This window comes from Bombus impatiens, unplaced genomic scaffold (assembly GCF_000188095.3).
Source record: "Bombus impatiens unplaced genomic scaffold, BIMP_2.2 scf_0956, whole genome shotgun sequence".
In the NCBI taxonomy this organism is placed as follows: Eukaryota; Metazoa; Arthropoda; class Insecta; order Hymenoptera; family Apidae; genus Bombus; species Bombus impatiens.
Window position 1 is genome coordinate 1,846 of NT_177375.1, and position 13,483 is coordinate 15,328.

The 13,483-nt window shown below is 42.5% G+C and overlaps 1 long non-coding RNA gene across 1 annotated transcript; it reads right to left on the minus strand.

The window, feature by feature from the left end:
* Positions 1-365: 365 nt before the first annotated feature.
* Positions 366-12,745, minus strand: LOC112213683. The gene is made up of 3 exons (XR_002947576.2): positions 12,705-12,745; positions 7,349-7,351; positions 366-483 (listed from the first exon to the last, which is right to left on the minus strand). It is a non-coding gene; the product is annotated as an uncharacterized LOC112213683 (long non-coding RNA).
* Between the last annotated feature and the right edge of the window lie 738 nt (positions 12,746-13,483).

A 13,483-nucleotide genomic window follows, 5' to 3' on the forward strand; every position in this document is an offset into this window, starting at 1 on the left:
TAAGAATGTTTGGACAGTGCGTGATATAACGACTCTTGGTTGATGACTCTTGACTCTTCGGTGGCTAACTGAGGATCAACGTCTGCGGTGGCGAAATATATTGATGGCCGTCAGCCCTGAGGTGATTTTGGCGTAGGACGTGTAGGGTACCAAAGAAATACTCGGTGGTGTTTAACAGTATATTTATTAATAATTCTCGCTTTCGACTCTTTATGTACCATTCTTGATTTCGACTCTACGTACAACTCCCGATTCCAACTGACGATTCTCTCCCCTCGGTTACAACTCAACTGTTTTGTTGATCCGATTCGTGTCTTTTGTCATCCGTCAATATCCCTCCTACGCATGCTAATGTAATTATTACAGAGTTTAACAAGTAATAGCGGCGATTAGATAATCAATGAATTTAGGTTCGATAACGAATCCACGGTCAACGGGATGACGTATGCGATTTCTGCCACAGTCTAAGTCGAACTTAACTTACTGATCCACGATTCGGGTATGTCTCAACGTACTTGTCCACAGCACAAGTAGAACTTATCTGACTGAATCTCAGTCCAAATGGAACTGCCCTTGAATACTCCTCTTCGTACCTTTATATACTCCTCTCCGTACCTTTCTGTACCCCATGGGTCGATCTTTGTGTTTTTTAAGGAGAGCTATATAATTGTACCATACCTCTGCTATGACCCGTTATGTCACTTCGAGTCCAAACCCACCGTCATAAATCTCGGGCCAATCTTTGTTATTCCATACCTCTGTTAGGTACACGTCTCTCCCGTAATCGTGACTACGTCCAGTGACCCGTTATCACTTCGAGCCCAAGCCCACAAACCTCGGGCCTCCATAACATTACAACTATTTTTCAGTTTTATTATTGAAGTGTAGCTATAATAAAAGTTTGAACTAAAATATTGGGGACCTTCCCAAACATTTCAAAAGAAAGGCCCCGATGTCCTTTCATCTCCGACATATATTATATATGCTACATATTCAGATAATGTATGTCGGAGATGAAAGGACATCGGAGCCTTCCCTCTGGAACTTCGGGAAAATCCATTAACACAGTAATTTAGATTCTACCTCAGGTGTAATTAAACAATTGTCGCCATTCAAATCGATTGTATTTGAGCGAGATTTATGATAATGAGCTTGGGCTCGAGGCGACAATCAGTCGCCTAACGTAGCCGCGGTCAGGAGACGAACGTTTTTACCTAACAGAGGTATGGAGTAATTCTATAGCTCTCCTTAAAAGAAATATTTGCAGCGGCACGCGACAGTAAACATCCCAATGGTTTCTGTGATTTGTGTTGCTTTTGAATAATTAGCTGTGTGAGATGGCAGCTTCGCGTACATTAATCATCTTCAACCATTATTATGCCATCTTTGTTAATGAAAGGACTTAACGATAATAATTTATTATTTCTACTCACGGTAGAGTTTTTCATCAATGTATTGAGTGTTCATTATGAAGCGCTGCTAGTTGTAGTAACTTAATGATCGCAAAGAACGATGTACGGTATTTTTTCCGTAATTGGTCGAAAATCGAGACTCCACGGCGATAAATTATCGCGTACAAAACTCGATCGTATATAATTACATGCAAAATACGTTGAGTCTGTGTCACCTGCTAGCGTGATTTTTCCATTTGTAAGGAGGTCCTAAGGCACCGACAAGATTATCCATTTCAGATATTTTCTGAACTGTCGCGTCTGCAAGGTAGATATCGACTGCTAAACCGTTGTGTTGCTAAACCGTTTCAGACATCATTGATGATTAAAAATGTTAAATTGTGTAACAATTATGGCGTGAGATTATTTTGGTTATTGCCAGGTGGTTTGGTTCGAATGCCATTTCTTTGGTAACGATAACGAGTATAGATAGCTTTTGTGCTTTTGAACCTAATTTTCTGTGCAGTCGTTAAATATGTTTGAAAACTGCAGTCTACTAACAACATGCATTCTTACGTTTGACCTTGATTTTCTAGAATGTTAACCCTAACCTTACCCAGGCCCGGTCAAATGACCGGTTTCAAAATTTGATTTAAAATTGCACATTCATTGTTATTTTTTTTGTTCATCTAACTTTATGGAAATTCATATATCATCTGATTAATCAGATTGTCAATTTTTATTAATGCAAGAATGATAAAACAGTAGAAAAATTAGAAAATTCTAATACAGAAACGAAAAAATTCCCTCTTGTGAAACATCCTGTGTTTTACAATATTAACCCACTACGCGCCAGGGCAATTTGCTGCTGAAGTCACGTCGAAGACGGTTAGACGAGGTTAGGCTCCTTTAGTTTTTCTATTGCTAATTGATGGCTCTGTGACATTCCTCCCTTCTTAGCTTTGTTTTGCTCTGTTAAAGCGTGTGACTCTGGTGGTTCGTCTAGGTTGAATGGTCCATTTATCTTCGTTGTCAGTTGTGTTTTGGAGAGTCACTGTCTACTAGATTACCACAGATGTATTCAAGGGTCGAAGTTATTAATATTACGGCCTTCTTTCTGGATAGTAAAGTTGTAATCTGTTGCCATGGATTATTTGCGTTTGATATTCAATAAAATAGGTGGATCGATTGGATAAAAGAATTTCTGTTGGTCCCAGCCATTCGTGGTCTCGTTAGTGAACTACATACTCGTTATGTTTCAATAACTTTTCGTGTCTGATCGCTCTGATATCGCCTTTTGTTCCATTCGGTTATTTGCCTTGCTTTCACTATATATGCGCTTTATGTCGATTTTTGCAGAGGTTAAACAATTGTTCTTTAATTAAGCTGGGCTGTAGTTGATATTGAGATTGGCATGTTAGCTTGTCGCCCAAATGTTCGTTCAAATGAGGTATGGTCCCGTCGTTTCGTGTACTGAAGTATTATATCTCATACATATTAGATTTAGGTTTTTGTTCCAGTCGTTTTGTCGCACAGTCGTGCAAGTTTGAATAAGGTCTGAGGTGTATGTGATGTCCGTGACGATTGGAGATGCTGGTTGTAGATGTCGCTGCTGGAGTACTGCTATTTTTCTTCTAATTTAGATGCGTGGAAGAAAAATAGGATTACGGGCGCCGGGATTCGAACCCGGGTCCCGAACGTTCGTAACTTAAGGCGCCAACCACTGCGCCACCGTCATCCGGTTGAAGTTAGTATCGAGTGGCGAAGTTTGTTGTCGAGTGCTGCCACAGGTCTTTTACCACAGCATATGTCCGTTAGATCGCGGGTGGAAAGATGGTAGTTTTTATGTGTCGTATCTCGAACATTCGTTCAAATGTATTTATCGATTTACACACGAAATTCCGTCCCATATACCACAGGATACTTTCAGGTGCAGAAAATATGTATGCGTAGTGATCCAAAATTCCGTTAATGGTCGACTTGGCTGTTTGGCCTTTCAAAGGGAGAGAATAAGGTATTTGGTCAATTGGATAGACAGGATAAATTGATTCCCTTGTTTGGTTTTTGTGAGAGATCCGAATATGTCCATTGCGACTTTGTTATTTGGCTTGACGGATGTGTCAGTTATTACTGTTAGCTCTTTTGCTTTGATACGTTTTCTCGTTGACAATTTCGTGTGATTCGGCAACGATCTCTGACGCAGCTACTAAAGTTCGGTGTTCCACTGATTTCCCTGTCGCTTCGATCTGATATATAGTGTCGGCTGCAGTGTTATCTAGCCCCTTTATATAGCGGATGTTGGCCGTGAATTGTCCAATATAGGACAAAGGTGATGGAATTGTCGCGGCAAACACTTGTCGAGATATTGATTGAATGCGTATGTAAGGTGTTTGTGATCTCTATAAATCGCAAAGTCTGTCCCTTCGACGGCGTGTCTAAAGCGTTTAACCGCGGTGTACATCGCGAGTAGTTCACGATCATACGCGCTAACTTCCGCTGCGCCGGGGTCAAGGATTTCATAAGGAATCCTAACGGTTGTCATATATCGTTGACGTGTTGTTGCAGGACTGTTTCCATCGCATAATCGGATGCGCTAGAACACGTTTTGGTTCGCTAAAACTGTCTCGAATTTGCTCCGACCATTCGATGGGCACGTCGCCCTCTTTCGTACCTTTTAACAGGTCGTTAAATAGTCGTCGATTTGCTGCGTGCTCCTGTATGAAACGTCGGTAGAAGTTGATCGTTTTGAGGTACCTTCGCAGATAATGGCGTCAACATGATTCAGCTAGCGGTGTTATCTCGTCAGCGGTTACACTGTATCCTAAAAATGTTATTGAACCTGAAATGTATATGAATCTTCGATATGTCTGTGTCACATTTCAAAATCCGAACGAGGTATGAATTGCAGCGACCAATCTGAAAGATGATCGAGATCGTTGTTTTTCGACGTCGTCGGGAGCTACCTGAATTTCATGATACACGTGGACGAGATCGATTTTCGAGAAGATGCGCTTATTATGTGGTCGCTGTGCAAAATCTGCCATGCGCCGTGGCAAATATCGGGTACGTTGTGAGCGTTCAGCTCACTGGTAGTCGCCACAGATTGTAGGCCTCCGCCTTTTTTGGGAACGACATGCAACGGTGATGCCTATGGACAATTCGACGGTCTAATCACTCCTTGCTCTATCATCATCTCGAATTCTACTTTCATCTGTTGAACTGGTCGGGGGCGAGACGTGATTGAGATTTGCAGTTGACGGGAGATCCTGACGTCGTCTTCACGTGTTGTTCCAGACCGCGCCGTGGTATACTTCTACCGAAAAGGGACGGCCGGGATAGGTCCAAGAATTTCGGCCGAACTTGATAGTAGGTTTTTTTCGCCGATTATCGTCTTTATCAATGATACGGGGACTTGGCCGCGTATCCCATTGATGATAATTGCGTTGTCGTGTAAAACAACAGTCAGTCTCGCGAGTTGACGAGCAACCTATAGCAACTCAAAAAGTTCTTGCCGATGATGAAAGTTTGATTGTCAGCTAGAACAAAACGCCATTTGAAAGCTCGCCTGAGCGACAGGTTCAGGTTAATCATAATGATACCGTATGTCACGATTTGCTTTTCGTTAGCCGAGAACAGTTCCTAATCGTTTCCGATCGGGGGTCTGCGTAATCAGTTTTGCAAGTACACACATATATCGCGTGTGTCCATAAGGAAGGAAATCCTCGAACTCAAGTGTGTGATAAATATACGGCGGGATACAGAACCGTCTTCGTGCGTCGCGTTCACGGACGGCTGTTCCCGTGACTCTAGGTGCATAGGCAGTGACACTTTTTTGCGTGGTCTTGGAACGTCGCGTGGCGGTAGCAGAGGCCGGGCTGCCGCAGTCTTTCTCTCGAATACGATCTACGACGAATCCTGCTTCTTCGCCGTGTAGGGCGACCATTGCCGAAACTCAGCGTGCTTATTTGCGCCCACAGTTGAATAATTTGTTCATTCAACGCATTGTTGCGCCCAACCTATCGTTCGCTTGCTCTAGTGTTTTGTATTCGTTCGCGTAGCTTACTGACCGCTGCAATTCGGGATGTGCCCGTTCGAGTCTAATGGACCCTGTCCGCCAGCTCCGTCAGGGCTTTCGGCTTGGAATCCGTCGCGACGGCTAGGACTAACTGTACGTCTACCGGCAGGTGGATCTTCCAAGGTGTCAGAACGAACTCGTCTGAGACCATAAGGGATAGTTTCTTCAGGTGACGGTAATACTGGGACGACATCCAGTCTCCGATTTCCTCGGTCTCGAGCAATTTTTTCATTTCTGTACCGTCGGAATCGGCCAGTCGTTTAACTAGCTCGCTTTTAATTCGTTCGTAGCGTCCCGTCTCCGGCTGATCGACCACTATATCCTTCACTTGAGCCAGGATTGTTTCATCTAGGTTCCCGATAGTAGCAGAATACTTCAGCTCGTCACTCGCGCTACGAGCGAACTTAAAGTACGTTTCTAACGTGACGTACCACAGCGCCACCCTATGCAGCCAAAACATCTGTATGCGGTGTCGTTGCACTGCATCAACTCTGTCGGCGGCATTCGACGCAGGTATTTGCTCGCTCGCTCGCTCTTTCCATTGCACAAACGCTCCCAATTTGCGGCAATCGAGGTCTCCGTGGCGCTATCACTTTCACCTCTTTCACGGAATTTTCCTTTGATGTATTGGGTTGAAGTCGGAGTTTGACCAGGTCCTATCTGATGTTTTGAAACGATAATATAATCTCGTGTAGAGTTAATTTGTTGTTAGTGACGTTGTAGTGACTTTGTAAGGAATGGAATTCGGAGTATTCCATCTTCGATTAGACGAAAGTGGTTAGAGACTACGTTGAATTGATAGTTTTCTTTTAGCATGGTCAGATAGCAAATTTTGTTGCTGGCGGGTTCGTCACTGGGGAAGCTCTTTGGGAAAGAGGTTTTGTCGTTTGGTGGCGCTTTTTCTTTTATGAGGTTTATTCTTGTTCCGATATCGACGAGGAAGAAGGCTCCTCTCCATCCCTTCGTTGCAATACAATTGACAGTAATCTTCCGGTGGTGGTGCAGTTGACTTTAAATATGTTGCTTCTGAATTCCTCTATTGTTTGGGTCACTCGCGGTGGGATCTTTCCATTGTGGGTGAATCGAAAATTTCGAGAATAACAGCTCTCGGTTGAGCGTCCGATCCATAAACACTTGGAACACATTAGTTTCGTTCGTCCATTCGGAGGGTCACTATTTACGTATTCAAATTTTCTTTCGGCCTCATTCAGTTTGCGTGATGCCAGTGTTATGGCTGGTTCCCGTGCTCTTTGTTTCTTTCTGATATGTAGCTCCATTTCCGACGCGAGGTTCTGTGCTTTGACCAGTATATCTGGTTGACTTGGGATAACTTATTATCCGATGTCTTCTTTGAGGTTCACGACATATGTTTTAATAGAGTCGTTTCTCTCGCCTTCTATACCGATTCTTGTGCTTACAGGTTTTGAACGTTTGATTAGAATGACATAAATTAATTCGTTTAATTGTTGTCTGAAGCGCATATTCCATGATTGTACGCTTTCCGTGTTTGCTTGTCTAATCGTTCTAAGTTTGTAGTGATAACTGGTTACTGTATTTGGTATTGAAAGGTTTTGCCTCTGAGTAACGTATATATCTTCGCAGTTTTCTATTACCATGAAGGAGATACTTCTTTTCGCACTTTTATTTTCTTGTAAGATAGTAATTTTAAAAATAATGGTTTTCGTAGCATTGGCTTCTGATGTATCTGACATTGTTTATGTCTCTTCGTTAACAAGGTTTCGATTTATTCGTTGGTAGCTTTTGCAGGCAGCTCGCCAATTTCTTGTTGGTATTGCTGCTAATGGGAAGCATTCTGTTGAGTTCATGATTTCGTGTCTTTCGCGATTTGCGTCTCCTATTTTGTGTTTTTCTTTGCTTTTACCTTCTACTTTCTTTCTTTTTGTTCCTGTTATAAAGGTTGGCTGATATAACTAGTTTTCTTATTTGTTTTTGATCTTCAAAGAAATAGAATACTCGAAGAAATATATGAATTGATGTAAAAATAAGTTGTATTTGCATACCTTCAAAAAAGTGGCTATGAGGTTCCGTCATGTACGTGTGCACTTGGATAGCGAGGATGAAGTGGGCGGAACTTTTTAAATTAATTTTTTTCAAACTGAAGCTTTGCATTTAAAAATTATAATGTTACATTTTCGACACACTGTGTGCAAGAAATAAATACAATTGGTACCACCCAATTGAGAACTTAAATCCGCAGGAAGCTTCCCGTGTCTTCGACCTAACAAATTTGGCCATCCCTCCCAGGATACTCGTCATCCTCAAGGGGAAAACTTCCAACCAACTCTACGGACGTTTGGCAACCGAAGAACTATGGTCATCCCAGTTGAAGACACGAGTATTCTACGAGCCCAGGTAATGTACCAAACTGGCTTTCATAAGCCATAGAAATCGAAGACCTACGATTCTACGAGTTCTATGAAAAACCCTGGCGAAATACTATTAAAAGCTGTCAACGTATAAGTCGAAACCTTGTGACGCAGACACGCTGTTCGTGTAGAAGACTTTATAAAGAACGTCAGATACGCCAAAAGCCAATGCTACCAAAAACCATTGCTTCTAAAATTAATTCTTGTGAAGCAAATAATTGAAAGTGAGAAAAGAAGGAATAGAAAACGGAGCACAAAGGCAAAAAAAATCTATATGGAGCACAAAGGCAAAACGTTTCAATCCCAAATACAGTGACCAGTTGCCGCGACAAACTTAGAACGACTAGACAAGCAAACACGGAAAGCGTACAAGCAGCTGTAAGCAGCAAAATCGCTACAAAAGAAGAGAAAACCAAAGCAATAAAAGCATACATCATGAACCTCAAAGAGGACATCGGACAATAAGTTATCCCAAATCAACAAGATACGCTGGTCAAAGCCCAGAACCCCACATCGGAAATGGAGCTATATATCAGAGAAGAAGAAGGTGCACGACGACCAGCGATAACACTGGCATCACGCAAACCGAACGAAGCTCAATGAAGATTCGAACACGTAAATAACGAATGGACGAACGAAACTAATATGTCCCAAGTGTTACGGATCGGACACTCGAACGAGAACTGTTCACACGGCATGGAAAGATCGCATGCAAGTGAACCAAACAGTAGAGGAACCCAGAAGCAACGTACCTAGAGTAAATTGCACCACAGAAAGATTACTGGCAATTTTATTGCAACGAGAAGATGAAGAGGAGCCACATTCCTCATCGACAGCGGAGTAGTAATAAACCTCATAAAGGGAGAAGTCCCACTAAACGACAACCTAAACCTCTAACCTAAAGAGTTTCCTAATGGGCAATGACGAACACACCAGCTATAAAATTTGCAACCTGACCATGCGCAAGAGAAATTATCAATTCGACATAGTCCCTAACAACTTTCCTCTAATCCAAGATGAAATACTCCGAAGCTATTCCTTACAAAGTATCAGTACAACGTCGCAAACAACGCACAATCTGTATACGAGATTATATAACCATCTCAGAACACCAGACAGAGCAAGGTCAAACTCCGATTTCAAGCTAATACATTGAAGGACAGCCCACACTAATATGTTTAGTCAACACCGGTAAGCAAATCTGTCACGTTACAAACGAAATAGAAAAACCTGATAAACTAAATCGAATGAATAAATTTGCACAATTCGTACTCTCGAGAAAACCCTTATCAACTACCTAGACGTTTGGCCGCATAGGTTTGAAACGTACCTTAAGTTTTCGCGTAACGCGAGTCACAAATTCAAGTACCTTATCATTGTCGCGAACCTAGATGAAACAATCCTAGCTCAGGTGGAGGATATAGTGGTCGATCCGCCGGAGACGGGACGCTATGAACGCATTAAAAGCGAGCTGATTAAAGGACTGGCCAATTCCGACGGTATAAAAATGAGAAAATTTCTCGAGAGCGAGGAAATCGGAGACCGAATGCCGTTCCAGTTCTACCGCGACTTGAAGCAAATAGCCATCCCAATGCTCTTATACCAGCTTGTCCTGACGCTTTGGCAGAACCGCCTGCAAGCAGAGACATAGCTGATACCAGTCGCCGCGACGGAATCCAACCGAAAGGACTGACAGCGTTGACGAACTGTATCCATGAGACCCGAGCAGGCACATCCCGAATGACAGCGGTAAGCGAGACACGAGAACGAATACCAAACGACAGAGAAAGCGAATCATGGGCCAGGAGCAGCAATGCGTTGAACGAACAAATTATCCAACTGCGGGCCCATATAAGCGCGTTGATTTTCGGCAATGGCACTTCACGATGACGAAGCAGGAACCGTCGTAGATCGTATTCGAAGAAAAGACTGCATCTGTCCGGCCTCTGTTACAGCCACGTAACGATGCAAAATCGCGCAAAGAGGTGTCGTTCCCCGAGCACTTGGAATCACGGAAGCAGCCGTGAATGCGGCACGCGAAGACGGTTCTGTATCCCGCCGATATTCGTCACAAACGAGAGTCTGAGGATTCCCCCCTTGTGGAGACAGGCGCCGATATATGTGCGCACTAGCAGAGCAGATCACGCACACCCTCGATCAGAAGCGAGTATGAACTCGTGGCCAACAGAAAACAAAAACCGACATACAGTCACATCGTGGTTAATTTGAACCTGTCCCTCGGACGAGCTTTCAAATGGCGTTTTGTTCTAGCTGATAATCAAACTCTCATTATCGACATGGACTTTTTGAGTTGCTATGGGCTGCAAGTGAAGTCACGAGACAAACGATTGTCTACACGATAACACAATTGTCATCAATATTATACGCGGCCAAGGCCCACGTAGCGTCAATGAAGACGATAATCCGCGAATAAACCTACTAAAAATTCGATCGAAGTTCTCGGAACTAACTCAGGCGTCCCTTTTCGGAAGAAGTACAGAGCGGCACGGTGTGGAACACCACATCAAGACGACGCCATGATCACCATCAATAACAAACTTCAACGAAGCCTCGCTCCTGACCAGTTCAACAGATGGAATTCGAGATGATGATAGAGTAAGGAGCGATTAGGCCGTCGAACTGTCCATGGGCATCGTCCTTACTCGTCGTGCCCAAAAAAGGCGGAGGCGTAGGATTTGTGACGATTACCGAACGCTAAACGCTCACAACATGCCCCATAGGTATTTGCCACCATACATCGAAGATTTCGCACAGAAACGTATAATAAGCACGTCTTCTTAAAAATCGAACTTGTACATGCGTATCGTGAAATTCCGGTAGCTCCCGAGGTCATCGAAGAAACAACGATCACGACCTCGTTCAGATTGTTCGAAGCAGTTAATACCATGTTCAGATTTCGAAATGCGGCACAAACGTATCGGAGCTTTAGATTTCGTTTACGCTTATATCGACGATCTTCTGATCGCTTCGGAACACGAAGAACAACACCGCCGACACTTTCAAACTTTGTTCAAACGCTTAGACGAGTACACCTTAGTGATAAATCCTGCGAAATGTGAATGTGACATATGGCAAAATCACATTTTTAGAATACATCGTAACCACCAACGGGATAAAACCGCTAGTCCAACCTTGTTCACGCCATTTTCGAAGTACCGCATCCTGACAAACATCTGCAAAGACACCTCGAAATAATCAACTTCTACCGACGTTTCATACAGGAGCACACAGCAAATTTACAACCATTCAACGACCTGTTAAAAGGTGCGAAAGAGGACAACACGCCCATCGAATCAGATCACAAACCCCTTACGTGCGCGTTCAATCAAAATGTCGACAAGTGTTTGCCGCGACAATTCCGTCACTTGACTATATTGGACAATTCACGACCAACATCCGCTAGATAACAATGTAGCCGACACTTTGTCTCGGATCGAAGCGATAGGGAAATCGGTAAATCACCGAATTTTAGAACACCGCGCCAGAGAACATTGCCGAGTTACGCGAAATTGTCAACGAGAGGACCTGGACCGTATAACCCAACCCAACCCAAGTGAGAAAATCACAATGGACATATTCGGATTTCTCAGGAAAACCAAACAAGGTAATCAATTTATCCTGTCTATCCAATGATCAAATACCTCATTCTCTTCCTTTAAAAGGCCAATCAGCCAAGTCGATCATTAACCAAATTTTGGATCACTATGCTTAAATATCTTCCACACCTAAAAGTATCCTGTCGAATATGGGACGGAATTTCGTATGTAAATCGATAAATATATTTGAACAAACGTTCTAGATCTGAGACATAAAAGCTACTTCTTTCCACCCGCGATCTAACGGATCCCTCGAACGAACACATGCTGTGATAAAAGACCTTATTCGAACTTACACGACCGACCGGCAAAGCAACTGGGACGAAAACCTAAAACTAATATGTATGGTGTTACGTTTTGTCTGGCTCGTTTTGGTTGCGTTGCCGTTAATTTTTGAATTTAGATTAAGTTGTAGTATTGTCTGTTATTTAATGCGATTTGAAATTAAACTTCACGTTTCGGCTAACCTGCTATGCGCAGGAGTACTGGCACGGGAGAGGATTAAAGTCGGTGAAAATAAATGTTCGCTTAATCCTGCTATATTATTAGACAAATATTCTTCACAAAAAAAATGTTTATTCGTATTCTAATTGGATATTGTCAGAATAGTCGTTGAAATTTCGAATGCTCGGAGTTACAATCGTTCGCAATACGTTTCGCTCTTATTAATTACAAGATTTTAATTTCGATAGATTTTCAATAGTTTACAAATTGACAAATACAAACACGTCGATTAACAAGACTAAGAAGAATTGGAAACTAATAAAACAAAGAACTAAAAGCCAAAGAACTAAAGGACTAAAGAACCTAAAAGCTGAGAGCAAAACTAAGAGCTAAAGGAATTAACAGCTGAAAACTAAGAAACTGAAGAATTAAAAACAAAGGAATTGAGAAATTAAGAGCTAGAGGAATTAAGAATTAATCGCTATAAACAAGAAATTACTTGCCAGGAAATGGTAACTGATCGCCAAGAACCAAGGAGTTAATCACCAAGAACTGAGAAAACTAGTCACCCAAAACTGAGGAATTAACTACTCTAAAACTAAGGAATTATTACCGCTTCTTCTATGCCGCTACGCTTATTTATATTTAGGTCTACCGTGGAGGGGTTGTCATGTGACGGGTTATTCCGTGGGAGTTGTGAGGTTCGAATTTGGTTTATATACAAATTGTTAAAATTTATTTAAATTTCAAATTGGAACGCTCACTCGCGCTATTGGTAGTTTTATCCTACGTTACGGCGCGTGCGCAGCGCGGGACGTGACAATGGACATTAACATTATAACATTAACAATTCTAACCCTTGAGTACATCAATGGCAATCTAGTAGACAGTCACTCTCCAAAACACCACCGAAAACGAAGATAAATGGATCATTCGACCTAGACGATCTACTGGAGCCACACGCTTTTACGGAGCAAAGCGTAGCTAAAAAGGGGGGTATTAAATTAGCATTACAAAAACCAGGGGGATAGAGCCCTAAGGAACATCCTGCATGCCGTCGAAACAACAACGTTGTTCGACCGTTCCCAGAGAGACGTGATCGCGAGGAAGCACGCCAACGGGAGCTGTAGATTCCCGTTAGGATTAGGCAATCGACGACGTGAAATAATCGATCTCCTATCCTCGTTTAGGATAATAAAGGGGTGGTTGAATTGATGATAACACTGAGGTAACAGATTACAATATACAGTTCATTCCAACAACTTTATAGACAAGATAGTTACGCTCGGTGCGTATAGGTATAAGTTAACTAGATGATTGAACTAAGACATAAACAATGAGTTAAGATTGAGAATGAGCAGAGTACGCAATATAAGTTAACTAGATGATTGAACTAAGTGTAGAAACCCGATCAAGAGATTGACTGAATTAAGGATGGAAAGTCAGTCTAGAGACGTTGACTGATCTAAAAATGTAAGACCAGTGAAGTTCGGTCACGATGCGGTGGTGAAGGAAAACTAGTGATGGGTGTATCTAGCACACGGGACCATCGAATCGTTGCTCCTGATT